General features: G+C 45.3%; 1 long non-coding RNA gene across 1 annotated transcript in view; it reads right to left on the minus strand.

Annotated features, from left to right (window-relative positions):
• The window catches only part of LOC129387544 (uncharacterized), a 138,499-nt gene that overhangs the window by 33,089 nt on the left and 86,751 nt on the right, over positions 1 to 18,659 (minus strand). Inside the window, exon 2 of the long non-coding RNA XR_008614708.1 lies at positions 5,957 to 6,061. This is a non-coding gene — a long non-coding RNA (uncharacterized lncRNA). The remainder of the gene's footprint in view (positions 1 to 5,956; positions 6,062 to 18,659) is intronic.

The raw sequence follows: 18,659 nt of genomic DNA on the forward strand, positions 1-18,659 counted from the left end.
TCCATCGTAATGATATTATAGCCCGCACACTGTTTGTTTCAAATATACGTTTCCATACGAGGCGTGTTTCCTGTCAACTGACTACAGGCTGTTTAAATGAGTTTCTCTGGTATGCCGTAAGTTCCACTGCACCGGGAAATAAAAATAACACTAATATTCAGTATGCAGAGGCCAGGAGTGTCAGAACTGCCATGGTAACCGCATCTCACAGCCGCACAATATGTATGGTGAAGGCGAGAAGTAGCCTAAATACGTTTGGCTAAGGTTGTACTCTTAAATGCATAAAATGACGCCGAACATAAAGAAAGCAGAGGACACAACGAAATAACTGCAACGGTGGCAAGGTAAAAAATCGTGGAATTGGGTGGAGGCAGTCAGCTGAAATATGGTTAGGCGGTGGTCATTTGTAGCTTTAGAACAGTATAGCTCTGTATTGCAGAACTACTATTGCTACTACCGAGGTCCTCTTTCAGTGTGATCGGATAATGTTACCACAATAATTCGCAGATGTAGAATGCACTTTTATTTAGTAGTGAGACATATACCCTCCCTCGGGTCATTGATCAGCATTATCGTTTTGAAATCATCCGTTTGCTTCCGCCTCTCTAGTCCTTCCGCGCCTTTACTGCCTTCTTAGAAGTTCTCTGCGCGGTAATTCCAGTGCAACCGTACCTTACTCAAAATGCAAGCGCAAATCCCTCGTGCCAGCAATAAATTATTTCCTGTTAGAACACCTGTGGCGGCGAACAACGTCGGCACATTTGCAGTGATTGTTCTGCGATAACTGAGTCATTCGCCATAGGTTTGTAAAGTCCATCAACTGGTTCCGCTATTTCCGCGAAGCTGAGTTACAGGGCCTCTTCCGTTGCTACTGAACTGACAGCACTGCGAGCAGCTTTCACTTACCTCTCGAAGTAACCAGTGAACTCCTAGGTCACATTTACAAGCTCACGGGGTGCCCTGTTATCGCTGAAACCGCTAAGTGCTACCGATGGGCTCATCTACGACATTAACTGTTTACAAAGAGAAGCCTGTGGTGTGTGACACAGCGTCGCTCACCAGTGGCTGCCTTCCTGACTGCAGTGTAACGGGCAATGTACATGAATCCTGAGCTGTTGATTCAGCACTGAGATCCACAGCGATACTCCCGATATCTTTTTCCAGAGCTTGTGTCCTGTCTACATTCACACAGATGTCTTGAGAGCACAAATCCGACACCTGACTCGAATTCCCTCCCGCCATCTTGCTTGCTTGTCAGCACAAAGGCCACATGCAACTTTTGCCAAAAGTATCGTAAGACATCAGTCCTACTTGCCATCATAATTTACGCCTGCTACACGATTATCCGACCCGTTGTGGTGTTTGCAGCGGCCGCAAGTGCAGTTGACAATTCCAGGAATCAGAAACAAGACCGGAACACCTTTTCCCCTTTTAAAACAAGCAAATTTGGAACACATTCACAACGTGCTCAGATTCCGGCAACATGTCTACACAGATGGTCCGGTAAAACTCAAGACCTCTGCTGCTGCAGTCATCATTCCGACAAAATCTGAAGAAATCAAATTAAAAACTTTATATGTGACCACATCTACGGGTGCAGTACTCGTGGCACTCCGTGCTGCACTTGATTTCATTAAGCAGGAACCACAGTAACAACGCACAGTCTTTAGTGATTCCAAGGCATACGAAGACAATGCACCACGGACCCAATGAACAACTGGTGAACTGAAGAACAACAAACACAAGTGATGTGCTGAGCACTGGACCAGTTGGACAATCGTCCACTATGAGAACTCAAAGCTTTAGGTCAGTGCTCTGAAAGAACATCCGCGTTGAAGGCCTTACTCGCGTTATTAAGGCTGCGGTCTACGGGGCTTCAGGATAGACTTTAAGGACGCCACCCCCTACCGCTCTATAGTGCACGCGCTGTGTTAGTGCTCGTCTCGTTTCGGCTCTATCTCCCCCTTCCGCTCTCTTTCTCTTTTTATTCACCTTAACCCTTCCCCCCGTGCAGGGTAGCCAACCGGAACTATCTCTGGTTAACCTCCGTGCCTTTCTCTGTATTATTTTCTCTCTCTCTTGTGTCCTGTCTCGCTTGTGCACCGTGTAGCCTGGACGGGTTCAGGGTAATACTGACCTACTTACATTTACGATCCCATATGCCAGCTCCCAAAGGCACGTGGTCTTATGCGCCATCGGGTATGTTTACACCGAACTCAGCGAAAGATGGCAAACACAATATATTTCTTATTTAACATCAAACCAATAAGGTCCTCACTGTGTCATGCATGCAAAGTGCGGGAAGACTCTGCGCACTTTTCCTCTACTTGCAGGCTATTTACAAAACAAATAGCTGCCTCAATGACCGAACTTATCATTCAAAGAAGACTGTCATCCATTTAGCTCAGGTACGTGCCTGGCCCATGAACTAGCTCTTACTGTGCATCCGGCGCAACACATGTATTCTTCGCGTTTCTTTAAAGAGAGTGGTCTTAATAAGACACTATTGTCGAGTCCTAAGTGTTGTATTTAATTTATTATTGTATATCATTGTTGCGAACTGAGCACATCGTTTAATTTTGCATCCTATCCAGGTGTGGGAGCATACTAGGCATGGCGCCAGGCAAACCTCTCCAGCATCCATTCAAGAGTCACTGTCTCTTGACCAGCAGTAGAGCAGCGGAAATGTGGTAAACCGTACATAAAAAAAAATCGGCGCAGGTTAAATGTCGCCAGGTAGAAACAAAGACAACAATATGTTTGGTAAAATAAAATTGATGATAGGAAACGATCATGCTTTTTCGGAAGAATAAATTTTCCATCTTTTCATTCACACACGGCGATAGCGTGCAGTGGTATGCCCTCGCTACCTCCCACCGGTTTCCACCACCTCATTTCCTTTACAGGGACAGATAGTTATACCGAGGGTGCTCCTGCGCAGGGTAAATACGAGCATCGCTTCAAACACAAGATTCTGTAAAAGCAGGCACACTACATAGCTCGAAGAAGTTAAAGCATAAGTGAGTCGGCGCGTGGTGGCTTCTTACGCCTGATGTTTATTTCTATGACGTCGTTACAAAAGAAATGAAGTCATGGAAACGCGTTCAGCTTTTCGTACTTTGAACAATTGTATGCAGACCTATATGTTGGACATCGTACACTTACTACTCATTTCTTGTGGCTTTCCCGGGCTTTTTATGGGTCCAGCGTGGTTTGCTCTGTTTTCCTGTTGCTATGGCAAAGGGGTCGCAATATAATATACAGGGTGAGGATAAACCTTCTAGCCGAAAATTCAGCCTTACAGGCTATTCTTACCGCAGCCATGAATGTCGTGTTGACTGACAAGCATAACGCAGAGTGCAACATGGCAAATAATTTACCATTGAAGTGTGACAGAACACGAGCATGACAAGGCAAACTGCCGCACAGGCAAGCTGTCCATTAATGTAATCGTATGGGAACTCTTACCAATAATGAAATTTCTGTGGCATCAGCCGCTGCTATATGAAATTAGCATCGCAAATAAGCTTCCTTTCTCTTTGAGCTTATCATTTTCTATTGGATGTTCTTTTCTATTCCGCGATCCCGGATGGTTTAGTTTTCTTAGCCAAAACACTAGCTATGCGCTGGCGTGTTCGCGCATGAGCGAGTATATGCACCCTGCAGATTGCCTTATAAGCAGTTGAGATTGACAGGCTAGAAGCAAGTCAGAAAAAAAGCTGTAAGATTTATGTGTCACTGTTATGACCGTGACTTTCCACGCTTTCGTGCACTTCATTCCATGAATTTAACTTCGCTTTATTCACGTCGTCACATATCATTATTACATTTATTGCCCAGCATCGTCAAGTCTTGCGTTAGACTACCGAAAAAACAAACTATACTAACCTCGTGCCAGTGTCATTGACGAGACGACAACAAAACCTAACTTGATGTCCTACTTTTGAAGCACTAATATGTTTAAATTCAGCTCTTTCCGTCGTTCCATAGAAGATATACAATTCCTTAGCTGCGTCTATTCGCTCATGCCTAACCCGAAGTTTTGTATCTGCCATCCAAGATGTATGGTCTTAGCATATCACCCTCATCGGTTTCTCGTATTTTGCTGTATATAATTTCCCTCTGTTAAACCACTCCTCCTGTAGTGCTTATTGCGCTGTATAGTATGCACAAATAAAGAAATGCCTACGGCCCCCAGCAGCGAATGCAGAAAACACAATTTGAAGTAGCCACAAAAAGCTAAGTGTAGTGCTGAACGTGCATAGAAAAAATACGACGAACCAAAATAGTATATTTAGCAGGACACCTCAAGAACTGAACCAAGGGTAACAACAGCGACTACAGAAGATTCCTTTTCTTGCCCTGAGGTACGAGTTCCTAGGTTCCTCCATGAAAGACGGTCTCCTCTGCCTTAGGGACCGCATTCGTTGATCGACGCCTGGGCTCAAAACGCAGTTTGGGGCCATTGCTCTATGTGTTCACTTATTTTGGGAACTAGACGAAATGGCTGGAAAAGGAAGTGGGCTGGGCGAAGCGTAAGAATTGTTAAGTTCTTTCGACAAACAGCGACTGGGTCAACAAACACATGACGCCTACGGCAACGCCGTGAGCGAGAAAGAATGCCGTGCGTCGAAACTCTTCACTGGTAACGTCTGGACCCGATTTCCTCTTTTGGAAGATCTGGGGCTGTCTCGACGCTCTTCTTTTGACACTCAAGCAAGAGCTTTTGTGTATTCGGCTGTTTTCTTCTAGGCGTATCCTGGTCGCTAAGAATGTACGTACTTACAACCTGCATACCGTGCTTATTTTAGGGTATCTGGGCACCCTTGTGTGTCCCTATATATGTTTAAGTTTGTGATCGGCCGCCACCACAGTGCGTCCCGTCGTTTATGTCTGCCAACAATGTGCCGATCTTGAAGCTGTTGTCTCTTTATTTTTTCTTACTGCGAACAAAGCCGGCTTCACTTTATCAGTTTCTAATACCCCAGTTAGACGAGCGAATTTGGCGACACCTCGATCTAGTGCACTTCGTCTATCTGTGTGTCGTTTCGGCGGCCTGGTGCTGGATGGCAAACCGAAGTGTCATATGGGATTGCGGACGATTGCTCTCTGTGAAGCCGCAGCTGTTAACGTGATTCTTGGCATTCTGAAGTTTATAACCGGTCGCAGTTTTACTACGAAATAAATACTTACATCAAAGAACCTTCGCAATCAGTACCGTACCGTACGGTAATCCGTACCGTAATCCGTACCGTAATCAGTACCGTAATCCGATTAACACGTCTGTTTGTTTTGAGCCAATATACAAGCAAAGAGCTTATCCGAAATTCACACGGACAGAGTGGCAGAACATGCCGGAAATAAATTTTTGAAGCTTGTCATAGCTTCAGTGATGTCGCAAAGATGCCAAACACACGTGAAATCACGAAAAAGTGTTACTAGAATTAGTACCGGCTCTGTTGTGGACATTATTTAAATATTCTTGAAGGACTGCTATCGAGGTTGCACACTTCAGTGGATCGAAGCGATTTCATCGAACACCGTCGCTGGCGAGTGCATTCCACAGCAAGCGACACTGAACTTTTCTGTCTCGCAGCCTGCAAGTGATACTAATGACGAAAGGCACTCGCTTGAAGTGTCACTAACTTAGCTCGTCTGGCTGGGGTCTAAATGTAAGAAAAGGCTGCGCAACACATTAGACCAACATCATACACTCGCTCACTAGCGGAGGACGAGGTCATCGCTCTGAGAAACATTGCGCCCCTATGAGTTCAGCTTAGAACAGAAGACGTCGAGGGTAAATGTCACAAGAGCACAAACATCATTTATGAATTAGGTTTCTAAGGAATCAGACAAAAAAAAAAAACATCACGCAGTGAAAAGGGCTTCCTCGCGTTCTGCAATATTTCTAAACGGAGCGACTACGAAGTGCCAGAGTGTATGGCGTGCTTCCTACCTGTGTCAATCGGCGAGCCACTATTTCCGTCTGAACGCCTTCGCAGAGAGGAGGAGAAATTCCGGGCGGAATACCGGATGCAATCTACGGCACACTCCAGCGTACCTGTTACAAAGAGGGGAGAGGTGAAGTAGGAAAGAAGGAAATATAGGCGCAAGTAATTCACGACCAGGAAGCAGTCCGTGCCTAAATGGTTGTTATCAGTAATCATAACTTCATCGTAACTGTACCACTGATGAAACGCTATAGTACACCTCAACTCCATCTTGCATGTGTCACCGGAACCACCAAGAGTGTCAAGTTCCACACCCACGATCATGAGAACCGATATTTTCAGCCTGATTGTTAACTCGAGCTGCGACAGAGTGAAACGGTTTTCCTTCTGATGCTGTTGCTATCACCCGCGCGTCTTTATTTTGACAACGACTTGCAAACTACTTTAAGCACAGTTTTCTTTAATAACTTTTTGCTTTTGCACCGGTTTATTTGTGCACCACTCCTTATGTAATACCCCGAAAAGCGGGTCGTTGAAGCAAATAAAATTAAATGAACTAAAACAGCCATTGCGAAGTGTTCACATCCTCCCCACTTTAGAAAAGCACATGTTCTGAATGAATACATAAATATACGTGTAAAAAACAGCTTTTACCTGCGCGTTATTTGTGCGTCCGTATGTCTAGCAGTTCAAGAAAGAGCTTCGAAGCATAAACCTCCGAATTACGCACATGAGGTGATAATAAAAACACTCCATTATAAAAGTTGTATAGATTATTGAGTTATTATGTGTGCTCTATGACTTGAATATCCCATAGAATTCCGAAGAACACAAAGGCAATATTATGGAACCTGGACGCAAGGAAAAACTTTAGAAAATTCGAACGCAGAAGCCGCATCAAGGGCTTAGTTGCTTAGATGATCGACCACGCATTCCTTTTTTTATCAGGGCTGTCATGTTTTATGCCTAATTTTCAGCGTCAGCGGTCGGGCAAGAAATGAACAGGAGCGTGTTAGTTTCTTCTCCATCTTCCTCATGAACGTTCGTCGATTATTCCATTTAAGTGCTTTCTTTTAGGAAATTTATCACTAACTCATGGCTTGAAGTGCCTCGCGAGAAAACGGGATGCTTCGAAACTTTAGAGATTTAATATTTTGCAGTGCCTGTTCATTAGAGTTAAAATACTGCACTTACATCACACAATAGCTTTTCATAATTCAGGCGCTGTATTAGCGGACACTTGCTGTCAAATAAGTGCCATATCGTTTAAAATCAATAATGGGGTTTTCAGTGCAAAAACCACTTTCTGATTATGAAGCATGCCGTAGTGGAGGACTCCGGAAATTTAGTTCCGCGACATACAACTAAATTAGCACAGAAATCTCCGTTCTGGCGAATTCAGCCTTCAACTTTTCCTGCACAAGTTGAAGTAGCCGCCCTGAAGTGCCAGGAAATTCAAGATTCATTTCCGAAAAGCCCAACGTGTCCTTCTTGATACGCTGCGTTTGATGACTCAAGATTCTGATTTAAGCGCATAAAACGGGATTCCAACCAGTAACGTGTTATAGTAAAATTGGTACCGTTTGCATTGAAGCTTGAGAGAGGGATATTTCAGAAGACCACCTATTTATTGTCTCATTGCTGTAATCCTTAATATTCCACTGAAACAACACATTGTTTTTACAAGTGCACTACCCATGGCTTGAAATAATGAAATGCCTACAATAGCTTCCAATTTCCCTTGACATCGAATGGTATTTTGGGCCTTTCGGCTTTGATAACGCGAATGTGACTAAGTCACAGGACACGAAAACGTTAGAAGACATGGAGTTATACTAGAACGTTCACTTGCCCAGTGCCTTTCTCACAGACTTGATCTGGTAAAGAAAAACACGTACAAGAGCACGGAAAGGCCTTAAGATGGTAGAATATTCTTTAGGCTTATTGAAAGAAGACACGCCGCCGTTCGTCGGTGCTTTCAGTGTCCGCGACGAAAATTGTCTCACTGGTGATCGTTGCCCGAAGAAAGCTAGCTGAACGGCTTCCATGCGCGCGGCAATGGAATGGGAAAGATAGCGGTGAAACGATTTGGCGTAGGTGAGGGGCGCGTGGTGTTATAAAGGCGTGCCTCACTATAGTTCACGGTGTTCACGTTCATTGTGAGGTACTCGACGCCGGCCTGATTGGAGGACTGGTTGAACCGCGGTCATGCTTCCGGCCCTGTTCTGGAGCCGTTTCTAGGCTGGCTTTATTAGCGAGCGAACGACGAATGCTGGCGAGGGTGAGATAATCTTGTTTCGTGTGGACACGCCTGAGATCAGAAAAAAAAACGCCAGAAAGATCGAAAGAAGATTTCTTCTAAATATATATTTGCGGCGAAGAGAAGACGACGAATTCATTCCTTTTATCGTAGCTTCTTTACCGAAGGATTAGGTGCCTCTTTTAAATAATGCAAACTAAAGCTGCACACATACAGCCGAAACCAAAGTAGAAACTTTTCTTGCAGTGTCCTCTTTTTTTGGACGTAGTATATGGTGATCGAGGAGCGGCGAAAGGCACGGCGAAAGTAGGGCGAAAGCAAAGTATTAATTTTTTTTATTTCGCAACCTCGTATATCGTGCTCGAGGGGTGGCGAAAGGCGCAGGTCACTGCAGACAACTAGAATAAAGCTCAATTCACAAATCGTAATGAGAAAACAACATAAAGTCACCGGCTCAGACTTTACGTGAAATAGCAAAAGCAGCATAGTTGTATCATTAGTAGGACGGGGATTATCCAGGGCAAACTTCCCGCAGAGATCCTATCCCAAAGTGCAAACTAGGCTACGGACAATGATACGCAAGCCACTTAATCCGTGCAGGGGATAAATCACACAGGCGTTAGAAGGTTACAACTCGCAACAGTCACAAAGAACTTCCAAAATAATTAGCGAGCATCGATGCAGAAGACCTTTGATGCAATCTATATATAGCAAAGCAATTACTGCTCCTGATGGAGCTTCGGACGAAAAACAATATAAACAATGAGTCTTAGTTAGCTCAGCAAGATACTAAAATATGCAATTCGTACTTTATTCCTGGTCTCGCGCGTGAAACAACGTTCAAAGCCAATGTTGTTAAGCCAGGGAGAAGAAAACAGTAAATAGGATACATGTACGCGTCATAAAGTTTTTCACATTCTACGTAGAATCCTCAATCCGCGCTAGTGGGGCTTCGAAATTACTTGCACAGCGTGGTTTACAGTCCGCCGTACATCTGCAGGAGAAACATATCTGCAGTGCCATGTAAATTTTCAAAGGAGCTAACAGCCGTCTAAATCGAGATTTCCAAAGTGCGGTTTGTGGCGCCCCCTATGGTATCATGGTTGATACGAGGCGCTGACGAGCAGCTCCTCAGACAAAGAATTCCGTTTTAGGTATAGCGTCCACCTCTTCGAAATGCATAAAACAGGCTACGCGGCCAGCCGATTAAGGAAGTGAACACCACCCGATGCACATAATCTTTCACCAGATTTGATTTCCTGGTTATAGACAAGCTGTGCTTTCTAACACGACCCTGATTAAATTATCTGTCGCTTCAAATCTTCCTCAGTTCGCCTTACCTACGTCCCGTTCGACCTCACCCAACGTATATTTGTGCCCGGTTCCGCTTTTTTTTTTTTTCAAAGCTACATGCACCTGTAGGGCGAGGCAAACGCATGCTTGCTTGCAAAGATGCTAAATGGACGCAGTAATCCATCAAAGAGGAAGACTTAGTAGAAGTTGTTCGTTCTGCTACCGGTCCGTAGCGATAGCAAAGCCGTTTTTCACTCGGTGATATATTTAAATGCGTATAAAGATGTGCGTCCACGAGTTGTTAGCGTTGGCAGAGTGCATGGCGCTTGAGGAAGCGGATTTGAAGGCAGGGTATGAAGAGCGAGTGGCGCCAGTACCTGAGGAGTGGGCTGCAGGATAAGGTGCAAGAGAGTTGCGTAAGCTGAAATGGAGCGTATTGACAAAAGGGCACGCGAGCATGAGTCCTACGTAAGCTCCGTTGAGCAAACCTTTTGACGCGCGTTTCAAAAGCAGGTTCTGCCAGAGGTCTTTCGTTAACTACGGCCTTGAAGCTCATCAAAGCCTTTCATTAGAGCTAGGTGCACAGACAGAGCGCGACAGAGAAATGGGTGGCAAACCGGTCGGTAGTAGTTCCACGATGAACTACAGTAAGGAGACAGCCAGCTCAGGAAAAAAAGAACTGGATAGTTCCGCCGAAAACGAGGCACGCTTGCGAACTTGCGCAAGTAAAAGCACACTGAATAAAGAAGCGCATATTTCACTAGGAAGCTCCACGGTGCAGTAATATCGAATCAGCAATAACATCGAAGAGTGCGTTGCCCATGGGAAAGTTGCCCATTTTTCCTATGTACTGCTTACAGCGCCAACCAGTGGCCTAGTCAGGCTTGAGGAGCGCTTGGTTGACTCACCTCAAGAGAGGGATAGTTTACTACCGCTCTGTCTAGAAGAGCGGCTAGGTCAATCTGGAGTGAATACGAGCACAGAGGTACTCGGCGAAGAACCAGTACAAGTCAGACCGCCGCTCTCAGAGCAGGGTATTTTCCAGGTCAGCATTTAATAAAGATGTCTGCATTCAAGGTGTGCATGATGGTCATCGAGAAATTGAGCTGTTACTCTTCTAATGCACACATGGTGAAATTAGAGAAAATGATGTACACAATGGTAGCGCACGGCCTACGCACTCCTGTTTGAACGATGAGGAAGCAGGTGAGTCTTATCCGGCGTCCCGTGAGGCAGGAAGTAGTTCAGCTGAGCTGTTAGTGGCAAATGTTCTGACGATGGGTTGAAGCGACGGCGCGCATGCTTAAGGTGGGCATTGGAATGTTTTTTTTTTTTTTGCCTCAGTGTACCCGGTCGCGGTGCCTTTTGTTAGCGCTTACAACTCCCACATTGAGGCTTCCTACTCAGCTAGATGCCTGAATCAGGTCATGCAGGGACACGAATCCGCACGTCTTCGAAGTCGCGTCAGGGAGGCTCCAGTGTTGTCATTCAATGGGCAGAAGAGACATGCCATTCGTTTGATTTGGGACGGAATAACCAGACAGCAGATGAATAGCTGGTTGTCATTTGGACATCATGACCTTGGACGGAAGAACTCTTCGTTGTGGATAGTGAACCCGGTCTCTCGCCTCTTCCTCCTCAGGTTCCTGTTGCGACGCCCGCGTGTTTTCAGCCGGCTGGAGGCAACAGCTCTTCAGCCGTCATCAAACTGCCGCTTCGCCTCATCACTGGTTTTGTGAGATTCTCACCACTACCATCGTCGCCTCGCCCCATCCTGCCTGTTACGGTGAACTGCTTAGTTTTACAGCACCGCATTCCCCGCAATAGCTTTGCTTCGTACGGTTTTGTCTTCTAGTCCCTGGTTAATGTCTGCTCAAGACATGATACGCTGTTAGTGGTTGGTTAAATTTTTTTCTCTCGTGTTTTCGTGTACCGTGTTATTTAAAATCTCTTGTGTGTGCCAGCATCAATAGACGACTTTGTCCTTGACTGGTTGACCTGAGGTACTGCCCCAGTGCACCGATGCAAAAACTAAAGATAACCTACATCACAGTTTTACAAAACAAAGAGAAAGAAACAGGTGATTGGCTACTTCATGGTATAACCCATTCAATCAGATTATTCAGCAATGCAGGATACTTGTTTTTGGGTGGTTATTGACGCTATCAACAAAATCTATTTTTTTTCAGGCTGCAAATACTTATCCCAGATACATAACTTGTTTTTGCGTTGGTCTAGAATCTTGCAATATAGAAATAGAAAACTTACAACGAAGGACAATATTTTTTTTGCGTGGTTCATCGCGTACGCAGTAATCTGTAAAGAATTTCAATAGAACATAGAAAAAACAACTACTGAGGTACCTAAAAAGATTGCCAGATATAAGTGATTTGTTTGAAAAGCAGCTGATCATGAAAATAACTCACCTGCCCGCATATGCACCGCAAGAAACCACGCTGCGGCTTTTCTTCCGTGTTTTTTTGTAAATCTTGCGCCCATTATCTCATTCTCAATGTAGCTTTAATGCAAAGTCCTTGAAATGTTCGCAGTCAGGTTGAACTTTTATTATTTATTTAAATATTTATTTCAAATTCATTCATTTTTAAATACCTTACAGGCATTCAGGAAGCGCAGTGGAGGTCAAATGACAGAACGTCCACCTCGTAAGCAGGAGGTGCTAGCTTCAAACTGCAGCGCTGCCGTAAACTCAGAACTTTTGATGCAAAAGCATCAGATGGCCCATTGACCGAAGAAGCAGGCATCCGTAGCAATGAAATGATATCGAAATTTCGGTTGGCTGCGGCGCCACGTCATGGGCGCGCCTCGACATAGCAGAGTGAGTGAAAGGGGACACCTGCTGGGGCCGCGCTGGCGCATCAGGTTTTGCATGAGGGGAGTGGGCACCTCCGCGATGCCATGGCACCCTCTCTCTCTCGGAAGGCTGTGTTATCCACGCGTTCCTTACATATATATATATATATATATATATATATTGTAACGAAGAAGAGTAGCCTGCCTGCGCCACAGCACCATTGCTACCGGCATGAGCTCGTGGTTGCTGTCTTTCGCCGAACGCTTGTGACGGCTACCCGTTCGCGCCCGTTGCTAATAAATCTCTTAGCAAGTGGTGCACGTGCTGGGTTTCGACCACCCTGGAACTTCGGAGTCGCACTTTACCCCCCATCATGCCCGACGACGCACGCGCTCCTCCAGCTGCTCCAACGGCGCCGGCTACCTTGGTTTGTGCCGGTGCCTTGCGTCAGCGAGATCCCCTTATCTTCTCCGGCCCAGATAACAAAGACGTTGAAGATTGGATCTCGTCTTATGAGCGAGTGAGTGCCCATAACCAGTGGGACAACGTTACCAAGTTAAGAAACGTCGCATTCTATCTTACGGACGTTGCGAAACTATAGTTTCTAAACCATGAAGCCGACCTAACTTCGTGGTTGGTCTTCAAGACCAACTTTACCCAAGTTTGCGGTCGGCCTGCAGTAAGAAAGCTTCGTGCAGAACAGCGTTTGCGCACACGATCCCAAGAGGCCGGAGTGAACTTCCCGAGCTACATTGAGGGCATTGTCGACCTTTGCAAACGGGTGAATGCGTCGATGCCAGAGGAGGAGAAGATCAAACATATAATGAAGGGTATTCAGGACGACGCGTTTCAAATGTTATTATCGAAGAGTCCTCACATTGTCGCTGAAGTGATAGAATTGGGCCAGGGTTACGACGAGTGGCGCAGGCAGGCTACTCTTCGTCGTCACGATATATATATATATATATATAACTGAATAAGCTCGGACCGGTAAATTTGCTGGCGCTCCCATAATTTAGAGTTGAGGTAAGCATAACATAGCAACAGGCGAAGCAGATTGGCTGGAGATGATACTAGCCACAAGAAAATGGGTGTAGTGCATGTTCTCAGCGGCACACCCCACCACATCACACCGCCCCACACCGCACTGTGCCATGCTGTGCACTGGTCTATGTGGACGCGGCCCAGCTAGACGAAGAAAACCGGCTGAATGCGGGACGACAGGCAGCGAAAAATGCCAGGGAGACTGGGCGCACTGCCCAGCGGGAAGAAGAAAATCGCCTGAAGGAGGCGCCACGCAGCGCGGCGCCAACAATCTAGGCGATGCAAAACCCCGCCGCAGAACTTATGAACCGCTGGCGTTCAAAAGAGCAAAGTCAATGCCGTCTCAGCGCCAAAACATGACAATAGAGTGTGTGGTGCTCTGTATATGCCTTTTGAACGTTGCTTTGGAAATGACAAAAAACTTCAGTGTACTAGAAGTTACAGCTTGAGTGATATTGTGGACAAACATTAGGAAGAACTCGGAAGAAAGATTTTTGTAACTAGCTTGGGTAGTAACTTGCATATGTAATGCGGTCTTGTACAAAGTATTGGGGGCCATAGACCATATTTTGTGAAGTTTCGAGTGGTTGACCGGATGATCTCGGTTTGACACAGTGTTCGTATCGTCTTTTGTTGAAATAAACTTTTTCTAAACACAGTCGCAACTTGGCCGGATGCTCTTGTTTGAGTGCCCGTTAACGGCTCTGGCTTTTCGCTCAAAGTCACTTTAAGGTCACCGAGAACGGGCGCTAAAAGCATTTCATGCTTGAAACGATGGCAACAGCGAGCCGTGACGAAAGCGGTGCCGTCAAAATCACCGCGGCTTCCTTGGGAGCGTCCCCATTAGGTTCTATGGCAGTCGGGCAAGGTAGAATGACGTCACGGATCGAAGTGCACCGGCCTTGTTCTATAGAGGAGGTGTAGGTCAAGCGTCTCAACGCACTCACTAGGCCGCGAGGAGTTAACTCGAAGGACCGTTCAGCGGCGCTTAATCGGACATAAATTCTTTCTCATTCGCAACTCATAAGAACTGCTTAGGTGTCCTCAGATTTTTACAGCGTAAGTCTTTATTGGATCATTCCAACAACCATTTCGGTTGGCGATGTTGCCCGCCGCCGCTGCAGCTATCGCCAGGAATGAGAATAAAATACGCAATTCCTGTCAGGATTGAGCCCGACCCCACTGCGTGGGAGTCAATTATTCTACCACTGAACCAAGCCAGCGCTTCCTAGCTTGCAGCAAAAACATGCCTTATAAACGTGTCCTAGCGCGCGAGAAGACACGGTGATGATGATGATTTACAGACATCCTCTTTGAAATGGGGCGGTGACAAATAGTCATCTGACCGGCTTGATTGATTAAAGTATCCTATACATGTTTTTAACCAGTATTATTGTTTACATCTTCTTAATCTTATTTTTTTTCTTCAAAATATACCTTGTACAGTTAGCTATGGCTGTAAGAGATTCAACACTCTATACGTCCGGTAAGGTGTGACACGCGATGTGACATGCGCGCCGCGTAGCGTCGGTACGTGCAAATTTTGCGTTGCAGTTGCATATTATTAAACCAGAACGGACTCCATGTAGCAGTTCGATGGGTAGCTGTACAAGGTAGGTAGACAAGGTATGAGGTATGAAAGTAAAGCCAGTTCCATCCAGTCAAACCTGTCCAAACAGCGAAGCTGATGGTCGTTTTCTCATGTTTGAACTCGTGTTCAGCGCACTTTTCATGAAAGCGTTTTGTCTTGTTGTCGTCGTTTTGCTACATTCGAGCCTGCGTTCCGGATCGTGCACACTCTTCAGTTGTGTGAGGTTGTGATAAGACCACAGTCTATCACACACCTTGCAGCTGTGGCTGCATTCACTGTCGAGGAATTCTTTCTTGAACCGTCCGTTGGCACTCTGCGTTGGAGGAATCTCTCTGCGTCGAGGTCTCTGCTCGGCCTACTACTCTCGAAGTTGGAGGTTAGCGCTCCTCCGCTGGCGCTTGACTTAGGTTGCGTTCTCTTGAAATGGTGATTGGCTTGCCTCCCCCTGCACTTGGCTTGCGCTTCGGCAGTAGCAGCTTGCCTCCGCTGGCGCTTTACTTGCGCTTGAGGCTGTCAAAGCTCGGGATTTGCGCGACGTCGGCATTGGCGCTCTCGCACGAGCTCCCGCTTCCGCTCGCACCTAGCGTAATATATGAAGAGAAAGGGCGCGCAACGGCAAAACACTGCTCGTGCACTACTCCCCCCCCCCCTCCCCCGGCGCATGCTCTGATTGGTGTCCGCTCCCATCTCGGTGGGGCCACGTACGGATGGAAGGATGGGTGGATGGTATGAGCGTCCCCTTTGGAACGGGCCAGTGGGTTGCGCTACCAAGCTCTTGCTATCATACTATGTAATGTCCTGTCTAGGCTAAGAAAAAAAAAAAAACGCACGATGCGTTCCCATAACAAAAATTTCTGACCTGCTATTGTGAACTTAGTTTTTGTACGTCGCCGCTTTTTGTCGTTTCCCTACTTTTCTTCCACCAATCTTCCAATCGCCTCTTACTAATCTAAATCACCTAAATCGACCACTGGACAAATACCTTCACATTCTAATAAAACGTGCTCCATCGTTTCCCTAGCTTTACCACAGCAAGCACATGCTTCTTCTTCATTCTTATATCTCGCTTTATAGGTGCATGTTCTAAGGCATCCTCATCTCGCTTCGAAAAGTAATGAGCTTCCCTTTGAGTTATCATAAAATGTTTCTTTCCTGATTTCGTTTGTTTTTTCTTCTTAAGTAGTTACTCTTGACAGATTTCTTTTCCATTGCCGCCACCGATCCGGTTACTTCAGCCTCTCTGACTTTTCGCTTGACGTTCTTTGTTGCTGTGTTGCTCACCTTACAGGCCACATACTTGTTGGTAAGCTTCGTAGTTCTTTTCCTACACTGTGAATCAATGTTTTTCCTGTACAAATAGCTCAACACTCTCCCAGCCCATTAACTTTCTTCCATATTCCTCAATCGTTCTTCGTAATCAATTTTACTGTGATCTTCCCTAACTTCAAAACTTGTCCAGCCTATATCACCCTGCACAGCTTCATTTGTAGTCTTCCCGTAAGCGCCCAATGCGACACGTCTTACCTTTGGTTGTCATCAAGTCCTGATTGTATCCCTGATTTCAAGCAAACAATGGCATTTCCAAAAGTAAGTCCTGGAACCATTACACTTTACCAAATCTTCAGCCCGAAGGGAACGGAAGAATGGGCCTCCTTAACAAACATGCCTAATTATTTTCACATGAGGGACGAAAATAAAACTCTAGTTCGAAGCTACCCGAAGCTGAAGAAGTTCGTGAAGACCAGGTGTCCGGTATGAGCGAGAGAACGAGAATAAACAAGGTAGGACATGGCGCCATGAGAGATATTTGGTCTGTTCATTATATGCGGGCCCATTTCACATATCTTACAAAGTCCTAATAGTCCTCTAGTTCAAATTGGTTCCCTTTCGCAAGATTCCAAGCCTGCGTCTAGCCTTGAGATACGTACACGTACGCCTCTACGATAAACGTGATGTTCTCTTAAATAGAGGCACAGAGCTCGCAGCAGAAGCATAGTCGCATCACGAACAAGTCATGCATTTAAGAGATGCATTTGGCGGGTTTGGTTATGGAGCGCTTGATTGTTCCAGTTGCATTTCTGCATGTAAAAAAACCTCCACCAGACTAGATACAACTGTGATAACGTAACGATATATCAGACACTATTCTTGCTTCTGGTGTTATGCAGTTCAGAAAACGTGACTAAATGTTACTATGAGCCAAAACTTGGCGTCCATGTTTAGTGGCAACGCTTTGCCGAAAAACGCATATCTGACAAGCAAATTCATGTATTATGAATAACATAAGCAGAAGAGAACGAGAAGAAAGGGGGTTAGCACTTTACCATCCACGTTAGCCTGCACTTTACCACTTTAGCTTTCACCCAAAAAATATCGCGTTCTCGTGACGCCTGCGGCAGAAAGGATGTTCCATATCTGCCTCCAAGGCTGAGCGGTGGCACTGGCTAACACTCCCAGGGTTATTTCTAGTAGTAACACATAAATACCCCAGAAAGTGGATGGGAAGACGACGCCGGCGGTAGCTGGATTGGTAGAGCATCGCACGCATAATTTCGAAGACGTGGAATAGTTCCCCACTTCTGGCAACTTGTTTTTTTATCCACATTAAGTTCCATTAATTAGAAATTTATTTATTTTCAATTAGTAAGCGCAAGTAATTTCGCTTGTGTTGTCCTTGTTATCTTTGTTTGTTGTCTTCTTATGATATCGTTAATAAGCAGAAGCAAGTGCTATATTCTTTTATTTTATTTTTGAGCGGCTTGAACCATCCATAAATGCCAAAACAAACTTACGAAGAGAGAGAGAGAGAGAAATAGACAGAAGAAAGGGGAAATGTGGGGAGGTTAACCAGAAGGGAAGACCCGATTTGCTACCCTATGCTTGGGAGAGAGGGGAGGGGAAGGTAAACTGAGAACAAGGAAGAGCTATGGGCACACGTGCATAGTAGAAGCATGCTACCGAAAGCGACCAGCAGAAACAGGTGCGGGTTCCACGTTGACATTGCGCACATGATGGTATATACAGGGTACCTGAGCTAATTTTAGCCAGAGTTTAAAAATAAGCAAATGGCCACGTAGCTCGACAGAACCAAGGTAATGTTGTTTGCCATCGCTTGGGGATACTCAAATTATTTTTTACGTGTCAATAAATAAATATATAGCCCTAATTAATTATTCAACTTCTCAAATATTAAAATTAGATGAAAATTGTCAATGAGCAAATTGTAGAGCGACATGAAAAACTCCAGATACAGCTATCTGCGGCTCAATACGTGCACATAAAAGTATTTTTTCTGAGCTTGAAAGAAGCCCACGAATGCACGCAAAGTGCCTCCAGCGGCCAGTCGCACGGTAATTTTGCATGCATTTGCAGTCTCCTTTCACGCTCGGAAAAACACTTTTATCTAGCACGTATTGAGCAACAGATAGATGTATCGGGACCTTCTTATGCCACTCTACAATTTTCTCATTGACACTTTTCACCTAATTATATTTAGGAAGTTGATTAAAGAATTAAGAATAATAATCCAATTAGGCGGAATGAAAAAAAAAGACAGTTTGAGTATTTCCATGCAAATGCAAACAGCATTACCTTGCTTCTGTCCGGCTACGTGGCATTCGCATATTTTTAAACTCTGGATAAAGCTAGCTAGCACACCCTGCATACACTGACGCTTTTATCAACAAGAAGACTTCGTTTATTAGCAAC

The sequence above is a fragment of the Dermacentor andersoni genome, chromosome 2 (genome assembly GCF_023375885.2).
Source record: "Dermacentor andersoni chromosome 2, qqDerAnde1_hic_scaffold, whole genome shotgun sequence".
NCBI classification, from domain to species: domain Eukaryota; kingdom Metazoa; phylum Arthropoda; class Arachnida; order Ixodida; family Ixodidae; genus Dermacentor; species Dermacentor andersoni.